Source organism: Pteronotus mesoamericanus, unplaced genomic scaffold (assembly GCF_021234165.1).
Source record: "Pteronotus mesoamericanus isolate MK-2021 breed Mesoamerican mustached bat unplaced genomic scaffold, CSHL_Meso_final contig_25, whole genome shotgun sequence".
Classification (NCBI taxonomy): Eukaryota; Metazoa; Chordata; class Mammalia; order Chiroptera; family Mormoopidae; genus Pteronotus; species Pteronotus mesoamericanus.
This window is the reverse complement of record NW_026555105.1, coordinates 35,782,535-35,798,188: the sequence shown is the minus strand read 5'-3', so window position 1 is coordinate 35,798,188 and position 15,654 is coordinate 35,782,535. Positions and strand designations below refer to the sequence as shown.

The window sequence follows — 15,654 nt, the reverse complement described above, 5'->3', positions numbered from 1 at the left end:
ATTGTGTGTATGTTCCTCTAATTCACTTTTCTCCTCTTTTGGTTGGGCAATTATATGTCCTATTAAATATATTTTATTTCTGTTACTTCCATGGTTACCCTAGATAGTTCCCTCCCTATAGTTTAAATTTTTAATGCTATATTATTTACATATAAGTTAATGCACGTATCACAAGAGCACATTTACTGGTTTTCCTCAAAATGAACACACTCATGTAACCAGAATCTAGATTCAGAAACAGAGTCTCCTCATGCCTGGAAGAGCTCTTCATGTAACCCAGAAAATCAAGTGTACTTATCTAATATAGCTTAATAAAGTTGAAAACTGAGCATAATCTTTTCATTTCTCCAAAACAAAATAAGACTTTCCTTTAGAATATTTTACATCCAATCTCTTCCTGATTTCTATACTATTGTTGCCAAGGATTTTCATTCAATTTTATTTTTTAACTTCAATAATATCCCATGACATGTTTATCATTTTCTTTGCTTACCATTCTTTCTTACATCTTAGATTTTTCAGTCATCACTTTTTTATTTTTAAAATTTATCTTTTGACATTTCTGTAGTTAAAGCCTATTGGTAGAAATTTCTTCATTTTGTTCGTAAATTTTTTTAGTTAATAACTTTTTTCTTTCAAATTTATTTTTACTGGCTGTATAATTCTATGCTGACAAATTTTTTTTAGCACTTTGAAAAACTTTATTTCACAGTGTGTACCTTCTATTGTCATTGATATAGCAGCTCTCTTTGTAATCATGATATATTTGTCTTTTTCCCTGGCTATTTAGATTTTTTAAAGAAAAATATAGAATTATATGGTTACTAGGATATATTTACATACAGGTTTCTTTTTATTTATCCTGCTCAGGATCAATGTACTTTCTAAATGTGAGAATTAATGTAATTTTTCATTAGTTCTAAAAATTTCTCAGGTATTATTTCTTCAGATGTTGGTTGTTAATTTTCTTTAAAGAAACTTGATCGCACATTAGACCTTTCACCTTATCCTTTATCAACTGTCTCTCTGTGCTACGTTTGCACATTGTTGGGTACCCTTGTTCAGATGCATTTTCCCATTCACAAAGTCTTAGCTCAGATGTGTCTATTCTGCTGTTTTCCGTTTCAAATGAATTCCTTATTTTAATTATGACAGTTTTCTTCAGAAGTTCATTTGATTCTTTTCTTACTCAGTTTTGAATGTCTTTTATTTTTTTTATCATATTTCCTTCTGTCTCATATCTGCACATTTATTAAACGTATTTATGTCATGTTCTGTTTCTGTTAATTCTATTATCTCAGGTCAGTATCAGTCTGATTATCTTGTTTATTGTTTTTCTTCATGCTCACTCATGATAGCTTGTGTCCCATATGTGCTTTGATATTTGATTTAACCTCATTTCTTTTTTCATTATTATTATTTTTAATCCTCACCCAAGGACATGCTTATTAATTTTAGAGAGAGAGGAAGGAAGAGAGAGAGGGAGAGAAACATTGATGTGAGACAGAAACATTGATTGATTGCCTCTCATATATGCTCTGACCCGGGACTGAACCCGCAATCTAGGTATGTGCCCTTACAGAGAATTGAACCCATGACTTTCAGTTTACAGGTCGATGCTCCAGCCAGCTGAACCACACTGGCCAGGGAAAGCTCATTTCTTTTAGAATTTCATCTCTGGGAGTGCTTTGGATATTTGAGTTAACAGTCCTCTGAAAAAGAGGTATCTTTGTTTCTACCAACTGATTAAGATACTATGAACCCAGAAACACTTTACATCAGGCTTTGGATTATTTCAGGACACATGGGTTACATAAATTCTGGCAAGTGATGGTGGCTTATGACCACATATTTCTAAGCAAGTTTCTTTTAAAAATTATTATTTTTAATCTATTTTTAATTATGTCTTTTATTATTATTCTATTATACTTGTTCCAATTTTTCCCCTTATGCCACTCTCAGCCCATTACACTACCTGCTCCCAAAGTCAATTCCCACACTGCTGTCCATGTCCATGGGTCATTCATACGTGTTCTTTGTCTAGTCCCTTCCCTTCTTTCTACCATTACTCCCCTCCCCCTTCCCTTCTTGTCACTGTCAGTCTGTTTTCGTTTCCATGCTTGTGGTTCTGTTTTGTTCATTAGTTTATTTTGTTCATTAGATTCCTTTTATAGGTGAGATTGTATGGAATTTATCTTTCACTGACTGGTTTATTTCACTTAGCATAATATTTTCCAGCTCCATCCATGTTGTTGCAAAAGGTAGGAATTTCTTTCTTTCTTTTTTCTTTCTTCTGTATAGTTATTATTAATGTTCCTTCACTGACAAGACCAAGACATGAGTAGATTACCACTCTCCCTTCTGTTAGCAAAGTTTTTTTTTGCCCCTAGTCTATACTCAAGAGTATTTGACATCAGAGATAACCACAGAGAAAATGTTGGCACAAACATTGCTTGCTTCTTAGATTTGACTCTTCAAAGAATTCTCTTATTTTTTCACCAGCTATGTTCTTCATGAATTTAAATTTCTTTTGTTTTTAAAAAAGATCCAGTATTAGATGATATGTACTATTAACTAGGATTATTCCTAGTACTATATCACATCACTGCTGCATTTGATCAAGCAAGTTACCTCTTTGGCCAACTGGAGTGTAGTGCAGCCAGGGAACTTACCTAAGGTATCACAAGGAAAGTTGAGAAAACTGAGATTTTAAGTGACCAGATCCCCATTCATCATTGGTTAAAGATGATTCCAGAGATATTGACTCTGGTGCTTTTGACTTTCTCTGAACATAGCTAAGAAATGAGCCTGCAGGAAGAGAATCACTGGTATTTGCTTTCATAGTATAGAGGTGAGTACTGAGAGGTTATGGAAGGGATCTTGACAGTATTTTCCATAAGACATCAGAAGGTTAAGGCAAATCTGAATCTTGAAGCACTTGGGCTTTGAGTTTCTTGCCCTTAGCAAGAAGGATAAAAAAATACGTTAAAGACCAAACAAGATAAACTTTAAGAACACTAAAGCTCTGAAAAGCTGGCTGAGCCATCTCATGGTGTTGTCTGTCTCTCCAGCTCTCCTAGTGGAATGTAGAAATATGCAGAAGACATTGCAGTCTGTGCACAAGAAGGATAATGTAAATGGAGGAAACAATGCTATAGTAATTGGAGGACAGTGGCAGGCCTGGGGCTCTAACTCAAGGGCCAGTCTTTTGCAGAACAGAGCTGATAGTAATTGGCTGTGGATGGTTGGACTCTCTTGTAACAGAAGACTATGGCTTTCCTCTTTAAAGGTCAGAGACATCTTGGAAAATGTGTGTGTGACCACAAAAGGCATCAGCGAAGTCACTTTCCTATTCTCTAAGGTAAAACCAGGTTTTAAGTCTAGGCTTCCCTGCCTCAGTTGCTCAGTCTCCATTTGTAGGATACCTCCTCTTTCTGAATCATTAATACCCAATAATGAGCAGCAGTTAAGATTCTGACAGTGCTTTCTGTTTATTTTCAACCTTTTTATTTGTTTAGAGACCTATGAGCTAATTTAGGACTCATGTCACAGAGTTTGTTTATAAAAGACCAAAGACAAGCATTGATTTAGAGAATCAAACTATTATCCTAATACAGAAACTACCTTTTTCTAGCCTTAAACACTATTAAATTTGCCCAGTCTCCTTGATGAGAAAAGCAGACATCTGTAGTAGTTCTTTTTCTTTTTTTTTCTTTCTGCTGAGTAGTATTACATTGTGTAAACGTACCGTAAGCCAGGGGGTGAAAGACAAATACCATATGATCTCACCTATAAGTGGAACCTAACCAACAAAACAAAGATGCAAGGAAAATATGACCAGCGACATTGAAAGAAAAATGAAACTAACAGAGTCAAGAGGGAAGGATGGAGGGGTGGGCAGGGAAAGGGAAGGGAAAGGTCAAATCAAGGAACATATATCAAGGACTCGTGGATAAAACCAAAGTGGGGAAAGATTGAGAGAGGGAGGTGGGTGGGGGGCCAGGGGAAAGTGGTGGTGGGAAGGTGGAGACAAATGTATTTGAACAATAAATAAATAAATAAATAAATAAATCAGACATCGGTAGGGAAAAAGTAAAAAACTAACTGGTGTGTAAACAACGCAGGTGACATGAGAAGCAGAACTTGTATGTTGCTAATTTATGGAGATTGCCACAACTTGGACCCAAGTTGCTATCTGTTCAAGGGTGTCAGTTTCCATGGCACTCAAGATTCTGAATGACAAAAGATCTCTAGTATTCTTGAGAAAGTCAATATATTTTTAACCTTACACAAATGGCAACACATTCTATGTATTATCCTGTTGTTTGCTTTTCTCATTTAACCAGAATTCTTGGAGCTTGCTCACATCAGTACACAGAAGGCTTCCTCATCTTCTTTGTGGCCACGTGGTTTGGTATTCAATGGATAAACCACCAATTCCCTCATTATGGATATTTAAGAGGTTTCCAGTATTTCTTGATTAGAAACTGTGCTGCAATTATTAAATGCAAGCACATATTGCATTTGGAAAGATAAAATATGAACACTATTTTCTAGAGTTAGAAAGGTATTGCTAAATTGAAAGATGTGTATACTTGTGATTTTAACAAATTTTGCCAAATTTCTTTATATTGAGCAACAGATGAGAGTTAAATTGATCTCTTCCAATTTAACAAATGAAAAGGGGTAATTATGATTTAATACACATTTCTCTTATAAACAACACTGAGCATCTTTCCTGATGTCTAAGAACTGTGACCTTTGGCTTCTTTTAATTACACTGTGACTAAGGTGGTTTTTTACTTTTTAGTCCAGAGACTCAGTAGAATTGTGTCTGGAGCAAATTGAGGCTGACCTATTAGGCAGGAAAAATTCAGGACAGAACAAATTTGAGAGTCAAGGTTATTGAGCCTCTGTGTACAAAAGCCACAGGGAGATAAGGATGCTGATAAGATGGTGCTGTAGGTGCACATTTAATGACACAGAACCTATATTTTCAATACAGTACTAAAAGGAAAAAAGAACCTATATTTTCAATACAGTACTAAAGGGAAAAAAGTACTAAAAGGGAGTTAAAAATAATACAGTGAAACCAACAGTAAAAAGAAGAAAGAAGGGAGAGGGGTAACAGGGAAAAGGGGAAGGGTCAACTCAAGGAACATGTGTAAAGGACCCATGAACAAAAAGGACCCATTTCCTGGTAGGAAAGTGGTGGTGGGAAAATGGAGACAAATGTATTTGAACAATAAAAAAAATTTAAAAAAATAAGTGTTATGTCTCTGTCTTTTAAAAATACAGTATATGCCTATAGAAAGGTGATTAGAAGGATATATATAAATTAGCAATGATCACTTCTGTATGAAAAGATTACATGATAATTTACCCTAATTTGTGCTTCACTATATTTTTGAATTGTTGTCAATTATTGATTGCTACCTTAAAAATTAAGAACATTATATTTTAAAAATACATTCTGGCAGATGGCTGTTAAAAATACACAGTGATGAAAAATTGGAATAGTACCAGAAAACCCAATTTTTAGTCCCTGTTCTGTCTTTAATAAGCTTTGAGACAGTGAACTGATAGTTTAATTTTTTCTGGGCCTCAGTTTTGTCATTTGTGAAATGAGGAACAGGACAAGCTTATTTTTCAAAACCTTTATACTAAATTCCTACCATATATTGAAATGAAACACTTTTAGCTAATGCTGACTAAGTATTTTTATAGATGTGTGTTTGTATTTTGAATAGTGTATTTGCACTTCAAAAAACAAGGGGATTCTATGTGTGCCTCTTGTTTCTTATATAAATGTATTATCTGTGAACTGTATTGGTGTGCAATGCAAAACAAGCATTCACACAAATTATCTTTTTAAGGCTTACTGAAAGAGGTTACATTGGTAACAAGAAACCAAACCCACCCACTTGATCTTAGGGGCCAGATTAAGGTTCTCCAAGTAATCATCATTTCTGTTCTTCAGATACAAACTAGGAAGAAGCCTCAGTGAGAATACTCAAATATTAGTAACAAGTACTTTTGCATTCAAAGTCACAGCATTTTGAATTATTCTTTCATAATTTCATATGAGGAGGGTTATTCACAAAATTGGAGTGTGGGTAAGTCCTAGTGGGCTCAGACATCATTTTTACTTCTTTAATAAGAGTGATCCACCTCACAGGATTATAATAGCTACCATCTATTGACTATTTTCTATATGCCGGTATAGTACTGAGTGCTTTATTTGTGGACCATCTCTCTAGTTTGTTTGTTTTTTGGGTTTTTTTTTTTTATAACAACATGAGGACTATCAGTTAGCACTTGCTGTGTAACAAACATTCCAAACTTGTTGATCTCATGATTCTGCATGTTAACAATTCAGGATAGGCTCAGTCAAAAATATATTCTGGTCTCAAAATGTGCTCACTTCTGTGTCTGAAATCAGCAGAGTCTGACTGTCCTAAAATGACCTAATCTGGAATAGATCTGTTCTGTGCTGTCTCTAATTATTCAGCAGGCTGACATGAGGTCATTTGCATCAGAACTGCAAAGTCCTAGAAGTGACAAGTTTGTGCCCTAATGTGTAAGCAATTTTCAATCTTCTGTCTGCAGTATGCTTGTTAATGTTCCATTGGCCAAAGCAAGTCACATGGCCTAGCTTAGAGTCAGTGTATGGGGAGACTAATTCAGGCTCAGATAAAGGAGCTATTGTTGCAGAAACAACCTGCTGCACAAATTGTTTGATTCTAGGTGCTTGATAAAGAGTAAACTAATAAGGGCCACAGGACTAACCCTGTAATGGTAGGGAGCAGGAAGAGGAGTGAAGCACTCACCAGGGTAAGCTTAGCCAAGGAGTGCGGATTTCTCTAAGTGACTGCTTGTTCCAGTTTAGGTCTGTTGTTCTGGTGGAAACATTAAGAGCACTTTCATTCATCTTTAGAAGTTTCCTACTTTGCATGAAAGATTACTCAAATCCCTCTATCTTCTCAGCACTTTGGATAGCTTCTATTTAAGATAGAAACATCTATCTATGTAGATGTTTCTTCCTTGGCCTATACTTGTTAACTCCACTGATCAAGAAAACTATTAGCTTAACAATTAGGGGAACACCTCAAGGAACCTCAGACCTGTAATATTCAATAGGATAAGATAACTCCCCTCCACAATTTCATAAATGAGAAAGCTATAAGATTAGAACCAGAGTTTCTGAGTCCAGGGGTCTTCTCTTGCTAGCATTTTTGCTGAGGGAAATTCAAGCCCAGAGTGCTCACTTAAATGTGATCTCTGCCTTCCCTTCACATAGTAATCAAGGATTGGCTTTAAAATCATTGGAGAACCATACAGGACCTCTTCTTTCTCTTTTCTTTCCTTTATACAAGGAGCCCACAGTGTTCACCGTGTAGCCTCCCACTCACTTCACAGAATTGACAAGGGAAAACAGTGTGCCAGAGCACAGCACAGGAAAGTGACTTAAGCAGGGGTAAAGCCTGGGACAAGATTTTACTGGGAATCTTCCTGCTTTCCCTTTAGGTTCTTTGCCCACAAACTCCCAAAGCTCAAGGCCAGAGCTAGCAACACTTGTCTTGGGGCACTCAAGCCACAGGCTCCCACCTGCACCAGGGAACCCTGATGAATCAAGCAATAGAATGCTAAACATTTGCAGGCTGTTGCTGAATAGCCCCATCAACAATCCAGGGATCCCCTCTAGGGGCCTGGGGAAAACAAAGCCAAGAGAAGCAGATTGTATTCAAGACACTGTGTAGGTGTCAAAGGTAGCATCAATTTAGCCAACTGAAAGAAATCTCAAATTTTATACCATCAGTAATGCTACTGTGGCAACAGAGGAGCCCCGGCCCCAAGTAAGGCTCGTTTTATTTTCCTCTCTACAGAGAATTTCAGAAATGAGGACTTCTAATACCTGAGAATAACAGAAATCAATCAATATAGCAGTCTCCTGCTAAGTCTTGAGTTTGGAGGAGTCCTGAAACATTTTTTGCCAGTCTTCTCACCTCTCAAGAATTCTGCCAGCATTCCCACAGAAGACAGTTCCAGCTTGTTCCCCCTGAAAACTGGCCTACTTGATGCATAAGAGCTGAAGACCTCAGCTAGGACCCTCATCCAGCCCACTCATTCTATAAGTGGAGAAAGAGATTCAAAAAAACTTATGAGATCCACCAAAGTTATATTATTTGCTATTTCACCATTTTATTACCTCTACCAGAGAATGATTAAGATGAGAGATAACTATCAGCTCAATTGACTCAGCAAGTAATTACTGAGCACCTATAACATATTCCATACCCACATCAGAGATGAGTTAAGGTCCTAGGGAGACTGATTTCTGCACTTCTGCCACAGCACCATCTTCATTTACTGTGACGTGAACTCACAAATGCTTTCTTTCTGCCTGTTCTATCCAACAAATGTGTCTGTAATCTGCCCCCTTCTCCTGTCCTATATCCTGGTATGTATTCCCTGACTTGGGCCATCAAACCTCAACAGCCTCTGCCCAGTCTTCCTGCCTCCATTATTGTTCCATCAAGACATTACCCACACTGCTGCTCAAGTGATCTCCCTGAAAACTTCATGGGACATGTCCCTTGACTGACCAAAGCACTTTCCTAGCTATTTCAACCCAAACTCCTGCCTGATTATGAATTTCTCCTGGAGGTGGATTTTGCCTACTTGTCCATCCTTACCTTTCAGTGTTGAGCCATAATGGACTAATTGAGTTTCCTGACATGTGACTCCATTTCTTGTTCCCATGCCAATGTGTTGTTGGTGCTTTGGCTGGGAATCTCTCTCCGTTCATCTACCTGGTGGACATTTACTTAACTTCACAGAGGTATCTCATCTCCTATGCAGCCTTGAAGGACAGGGAAGGCCAAGAGGCCAACCGAACCTGGGATGGGAAGCAAACATGAAAAGAGAGGTGAGACATATACTGGAAAAAATGTGCAGTGGTGTTGCTTGTCTTTGGGCCACTTACAGAGTAGGGTTGAGAAAGCTGTCAAGCCATCAAGAGGATTTTGATTAGCGAAATGTTCATTTAAATATGTATGGATTCTCTCTAATCCTTCTCCTTTCTCAGAGTGTGTCAATGTTCATCATAGACTACTCCAGGCTTTAAAGAAGTGATAGCACTGTATATGTGTGTGCATGAACACCAAATCCCATAGCTTTATGACCTACCTTCATCAACTAGAAGAACATCCCTTGAAATGTCCTGGCTTCAAAGAATATTGCATAACTATTTTCTAAAGGATTTTATTTGACAGTGTTTATCATCAGATTTTTTAAACAACTGTATCTTCCAGTTTTCTGGGTAGTTTTGTGCAAAGAGAAGAGCAGAAAAGTAATTAAAGTAGGTTCCTACTCAAGGGTTTAAAGAAAGGAATATTCTACTCATTGAGGTGAGGTTCTTCTTTCCAATTCTCTTCAAGAAATGCTCAGTGACACAGGGGTTCAGTCTTTAAAGAAATGCGAAACTTCCACAATATGAGCATATCTGAACCATTTCAGTAATTATTTTTGCAGTCAATGGGGGTTAGGGAAGGGAAAGACATATCCTCCAGAAACCTGTAATTAGAAATAAATCATCATATGTATAAATTAAATGTTTACTAAATCTCATTAGTAGTTTCAGAACTGACTTCTTCCCTAGTGCTCTCATTTCTTGGAAAAACATGCAGTGTAGCATGTGATAGAGAGGTTGTCCCAAATTCTCATTTTAGGAGGTGTTGAAGGTAGAGATTGCTCTCAGGGCACTGTAGGCAAGGTTTACTCTCTTTTTTCCCCACAAAAGGACAGGACTAGAGGTATATGCTGACTCTAGAGCTCATACCTGCCTAACTCTGAGGCTTTCTTCTTAGTGGTACTGACAGAAAGAATGCTTTAAATCAACAATTTAATGATGTTTAAGCATTAGAAAACCTCAGATCATCACTTAAAACTGAATAGGGCCTGGCTTCAGGAAGGAAGTGAGAATATATATTAAAACCAACAAAGTATGATAAGAACTGATGCTGTCTTAGAACAGGTTTCCTCAGAAGTAGACTCTGAGATAAAAATCCATGTGCAAGTATTTTATTAAGCAACTGATCCCAAGAGAAGCCAGGATGGGAGTGAAGGAGGTCTGAATTAAAGCAAGGGCTTCATACTCATGCACCATCAGTCAGTCATTGGCTCAGGAATACATTAGAAGAGGCAAATTCCAAGAAACGAATTGCTCTTTGTGTATGCTAACTCTGCTTCACTTGGGCACTGTGCTTCCAATAGCCCCAGGACATCTTCTGAAGACAGGTAGAGTGTAGACCACTAGAAACAAAGGCAGGAGTTTCCAGAACTTGTAACAGAAGGTTCAACGAAAATATTACACTTGCCATTTGTAGTGGTTAATTTTATGTGTCAACTTGATTGGGCCATGGGGTGCCCAGATATTTGGTCACATTATTCTGAGTGTTTCTGTGACAGTGTTTTTTGATAAGATTAACATTTTAAAAATTTGTAGATGGTATAATTTTTAACCACAAATTATAACAGAACTGAGAAATTATTGAAAATTAAAAACATTCAGTGAGGTGGCTAGTTTCACAAATATATAATTAAAATGACTTTCCTATATTAGAGAAATAACTAGGAAATATAACAAAAATCTATTTACATAACACAATTGTAAAGAACTTACATGAAGAAAATTAAAAAGTGTATTCAGGAATATTCCAAGAAATAAAAAGACACGTTTTGGATGGAGAATAAAATTTATAAGATTAAAAAATTTTTCCAAATAGTTTAGAGAATTAACTTATTTTAATCAAAATGCCAATGTAAAAATCTGAGAAACCTGAAAAGAGCAAAATTGATCCTTCAAATCACACATCACAGGGTAGGTCCCATGAAGGTATCACTGGTTTTGACTCTGGGAAGACAAGGCAGAAAAGTCAGGATATCAGGATGCCAAGAACAACAAATATCCACAACAATGAAGACACTGGAATCCTGTCTCTTAAGAGGGGCAATGAGAGCTGGTCAATGGAGACATAAGTTATAAAAATAAAACACTTTGTATGTGAGGTAGTGACCACTTGTTGCCAAAGGTCTGATAGCTGTTTATAAGTGAATTAAGCAAGTGGTAAAGTTATTGAACAGCCATGGATCCAAGCCAATGTCATCTTATTTTTCAGGCTCTTGAGGTTTCCTTTCTAGCAATTTTTCTTCTTGGTTCAGCAGAGGGACAGCACTCTGAAGAGCTTTTCCAGTAGTGAGGCTGGGTTGTGGGGCCTGAGCAATCTAAACTTCTTTCACATTAAGAAAAAGGCATGAGAAAATTGTTTGAGCAATTACCAGGTGAACAAGAAACAGTAAAAACAGTAGACATTTTCAAATTGTTATGAAAAAGATTTTTGTAAAACAGTCATTTTTCACCATAAATTGCAAATGTTCCTAAAACTGACTGCTAGTTTAAATCACATACCAATGACAGAGTAAGCCTTTGTTATTCAATTGCTGTATTTTCCTATATTCAAATGAGTAGTTTGGTTCTTCCAGGAGGAGCAGCAGTCTAGAAAAGTACCTTTGTGTTATTTCTATTTTCTCAAGTGTGAATTCATATGCAGGGGAAAAAAATAGATATATTTTCAGTACACAAGAGTCACTTTGTCTTGCAGGTAAGCATGCTCCAGATTCTTATTCAAAGCCTTTCTAAGGACAGGGATCTGTGACCTATATATTGTTGTATAAGTTCACAAAAGAAAGCTTGTTAGTCCAAAAAAGCCTGGAGTCTAACTGGGTATAGTCCTTGAGTTTTCGTCCTTGTGAATTTTCTAAAATGTTGAGGTTTCAGCCAAATGGATATTTAATCTGATTTTGCCTATTATAAGGTTTTCACATATCTGTATCTTTTCTGACAGCCTGTGAATTCAGAATTCCTTATGAAACATTTCAGTTTGAAGCAAGACCATCAGATGTTTCCCGATCTCACATCTGCCTTTTGTTCTTATATGCTGAATAGGTTTTCTCATGCCAGGTGCAGTTTGACAGCTACCAAATCTTCTTCCACATTTTTTTTGCAACTGTATGGTCTCTAAAACATGTGATTCTGTAGATGAAACACAAATTCTTTTTTCTCTGAGAAGGTTTTCCCACATTCTTGGCATTTCAATATCTTCTTCCTTATATGGATTCCTTCATGGAGACTCTGATTAGGATTTTGATGAAAATTATTTCCACACCCAGAATGTGAATATGGTTTCGCTTTTGTATGAATTTGCTCATGTTTATTAAGATTTGTTTTATGATTGAAGCTTTTCCCACAGTGACTATAGTCACAGGGGTTTTCTCCAGTGTAAGGCTTCTGGTGGGAAATAAGGGGAGAACCTTTGGTACATTGTTCTGCACACTGTGGATGAGTGGAACCATCTTCTTGTTTTCTGATTTTGAGTGAGGGCAATAACATTCACATACACAAATTTTGAGACTCCCTTTAGTGGAATATCATTCTCAATGGTAACTAAAAGATTTCTAATTTTCTTTTCCTTTGGAAGGGATGTATTTATTCTTTTTTCTTTTTGGCAATCCAGTGGTTGCTCAGAGACTGTGGAACAATCCATTTCATCACAATATGAAGACTTTTCTCTAAGGTTTTCACCCTCAGGATAACTGTCTTCAACCAATAACATCATTTTCCCAATGTTGGCTTCCTCCTTCTCTGAGATGGGCTGTTGAGTGGGATTCAGGCTCACACATTCTTCTTGAGAGTGAAATACGTTCAAATCTTCAAAGACCACCAGCTCTTCAGGTTCACCTTCCAAACACAGAGATACTGTTTCCTGTCTCTTCTGGTTTACTTCTCTGGTCAGAAGCTTCACTAAGGAACAAGGTTGCACTTGGTTCTGAAAGTTTGAGCTCACATCTTCCATGATAACCTAAGCCTCCTTGACTTTCTGATGGGACAAGAAGGTGAGGAAGTGCTACAGAATTAGTTGGTGGATGGTCTGGAGCCCACTAGTAGCATCTGGAAGCAGGTGCTGGTCTAGTTTGGAGTTTGGAGGACTGCTTTGCCTTTGGAACCATAGAAAACATTTTTTGTAACTATCAGGCCTTGAAATCAGTCACACACCACATTTATTTCTGCAGTTTTGGAAGTCACCTCTTACTGAAGGAAACCTGTCTGAAAGCTTTCGGAGGGTCCGCCACCCCTGGGCACTCTCTGAGGGTGGTCCAGAATACCACAGAATCTTGGGGCAGAGGCTGGGGAAACCACACGCCAGAGGACAAATCCTACCTTTGCCCTTCGGAGACTTCTCACAAGCCACCCGTGACTAGTGGTCTCCGCCTAGTTTCGTTGGGAGGCTGGGGTGCCTCAGCCTTTGTGACGTCACGCCAGCTGCCTGGGCTCTGGGATGGTAGCCTGGTGCCCTGCGGGGAGCAGGCAGTCTGCGGTCCCGAAGGCCAGGTTCCCAGCCTGAGGAGCCCTCAGGCGAAGGGAGGCCAGGCTGGAGGCTCTCTACCTGAAGACGAAAAGCAGAAGGCTGGTTGTGGTCCTCCCTGATGGGCTGGAACTACACCATCGCCTCTCCTGGTTCTCCAGCTTGCTGACTCACCTTACAGATCTTGTGATTTCCAAGCTTTCGTAATCACAGAATTCCTTTTAATAAGTATCTCTCACCTCTCTCCCTTCCAGCCACCCTTCCTCTCTCATTTTCAGTCTGAGCACACTGAATATATGTAATTGCCATTTACTGAGATGAGAAAGACTGAGAGGAACATTTTTGAGGTAGCAGGAGATCAGAAGGCTAGTTTGAAAATTAAGTTTGAGGTACCTATTACTTGTCCAAGTGTTTATATCAAGTGAGCTGTATTATTTAGAGTGCAGAATGAGATACAATCTGGCAATAAAATATTACAGTCTATAGTATAAAAATGGTACTAAAGCTATACAAAAAGTGAAATCATCAAAGAAGTAGGGTAGATAGAAAAGTTGTGCCCATAATTGTACATAAAATAATTCAAATGGAGCATGAGAATAGGAGCCAGATAAATTTACAGAAAATGTCAGCCTTTAAGAAATGGGCAGGGGAGCTACATGAATGAGTAGAGTCATCCAAGATCCCACTGAGCAGGTATGAATATTCCAATGTGACATAAGTAGAGTCCAAGGACCATAGAAACTATGGACATAAAGAATAAATAAAGGGATTCATGTAGCTGAATAGATGTTAGGCTGATATGGCATTTTAGGCAGGTTATCTCTTGTCTGGTTATCTACTGTCATGTAACAAGCCACTCTAAAACTTAGTGGCTTAAAATAAAACAGCATTTATTATTTTTTAAATGAATCTGCAATTTGACTATGGCTAGATTCAAGGGGAAGGGGAAAAGGTTGCAGGAAGGGAAATGGACTCCCACTTCTTGATGGGGGCATGACATGTTGGTGGAACCAAAGCTCTTGCTGTGGCCATTTATGGAAAATACCACCTGCCATACATCCTGGGGAATCTGCCACAGTCCAGGGTCTGACTGTCAGACTTCCAGGCTGGGAAATCTATAACTTTGTGGCTTTTTATATCAAGATATTGATGAATTACACTACAATGAGAAAAAATGTTATTGTTGTAAATCCACTCATATTCTTTATGCCTTCTGTCTACCTCATGAGCATGGAATCAGAGCAAAGGCATAAGGGATTTGGGTGAATGACATGAATGGTGGTAGGTTAAAATAGAATTGATTACCCTGGCTGGGTGGGCTCAGTTGGTTGGAGCATCGTCTGTATACCAAAAGGTTACATGTTAGGTTCCTGGTCAGGGCACATACCTAAGTTGTGGGTTCAGTCACTGGTTGGGGCACATACAGGAGGTAACTGAGTGATATTTCTCTCTCATATCAATGTTTCTCTCTCTCTCTCTCTCTTTCTCCCTCTCTCTCTCCTCCCCCCCATCCCGTAAGCATATCCTTGGATAAGGATTAAAGATAAATAAATAAAAATAAAAAATAGAATCGATCTTGTCAAGGGAATATGAATTGTGATATACACTGACTGAGAACTTCTGGGGTCTCTCTCAGTGCTTCTTTTTGTCATTCTTCTTTGTGTACGTTCCTTAACTGACCAGCTTCTCCCTTTATTGAAATATTCTTTCTTTGGGTATGCTGGTTCACTCAATCTCACCAGTCTAAGTTTGCTGAGGGGAGCCATTCTACTTCTGTAAATGCAATTTCCCTTTTTTTGGGGGATTGTCATGACTTGGTCTTATGGATTATCTTTCAGAAAACAATCTTAATTCTTTTATTTCCTATTTCTTGTGGAAGGGAGGAGTGCAATTACTGACAAGAGGATACAGTGTAGTCTGGGTGAGAGATGGTGGTTTAGACTAAGGTGTTGTTAAGATAGTGAGAAAATGATTGGGTTGGAATGTAACTTGGGGTACAGTTTTTAGGATTTAATGATTGATTGAATGTGGAGGAGGTAGTTCAGTGAAAGGAAGAAAGGAATTCAGGATGACATAGTAGATTCTCAGTGCTTTGTGCATACCCTTTCATCAGCTTGGTGCACCCATCCCCAACCTGTTGTGAGTGTTACTAATGGCTCTTAGCTGCCTTGTTTTCTAGAGACTTGACCTAGTCAATGCATCCCACTAATATAGAAATGTTGGGTAGGAG

General features: G+C 38.0%; 1 pseudogene; it reads right to left on the bottom strand.

Annotated features, from left to right (window-relative positions):
• Positions 1–11,937: 11,937 nt before the first annotated feature.
• On the bottom strand, positions 11,938–14,456 carry LOC129070977 (zinc finger protein 200-like; annotated as a pseudogene).
• Between the last annotated feature and the right edge of the window lie 1,198 nt (positions 14,457–15,654).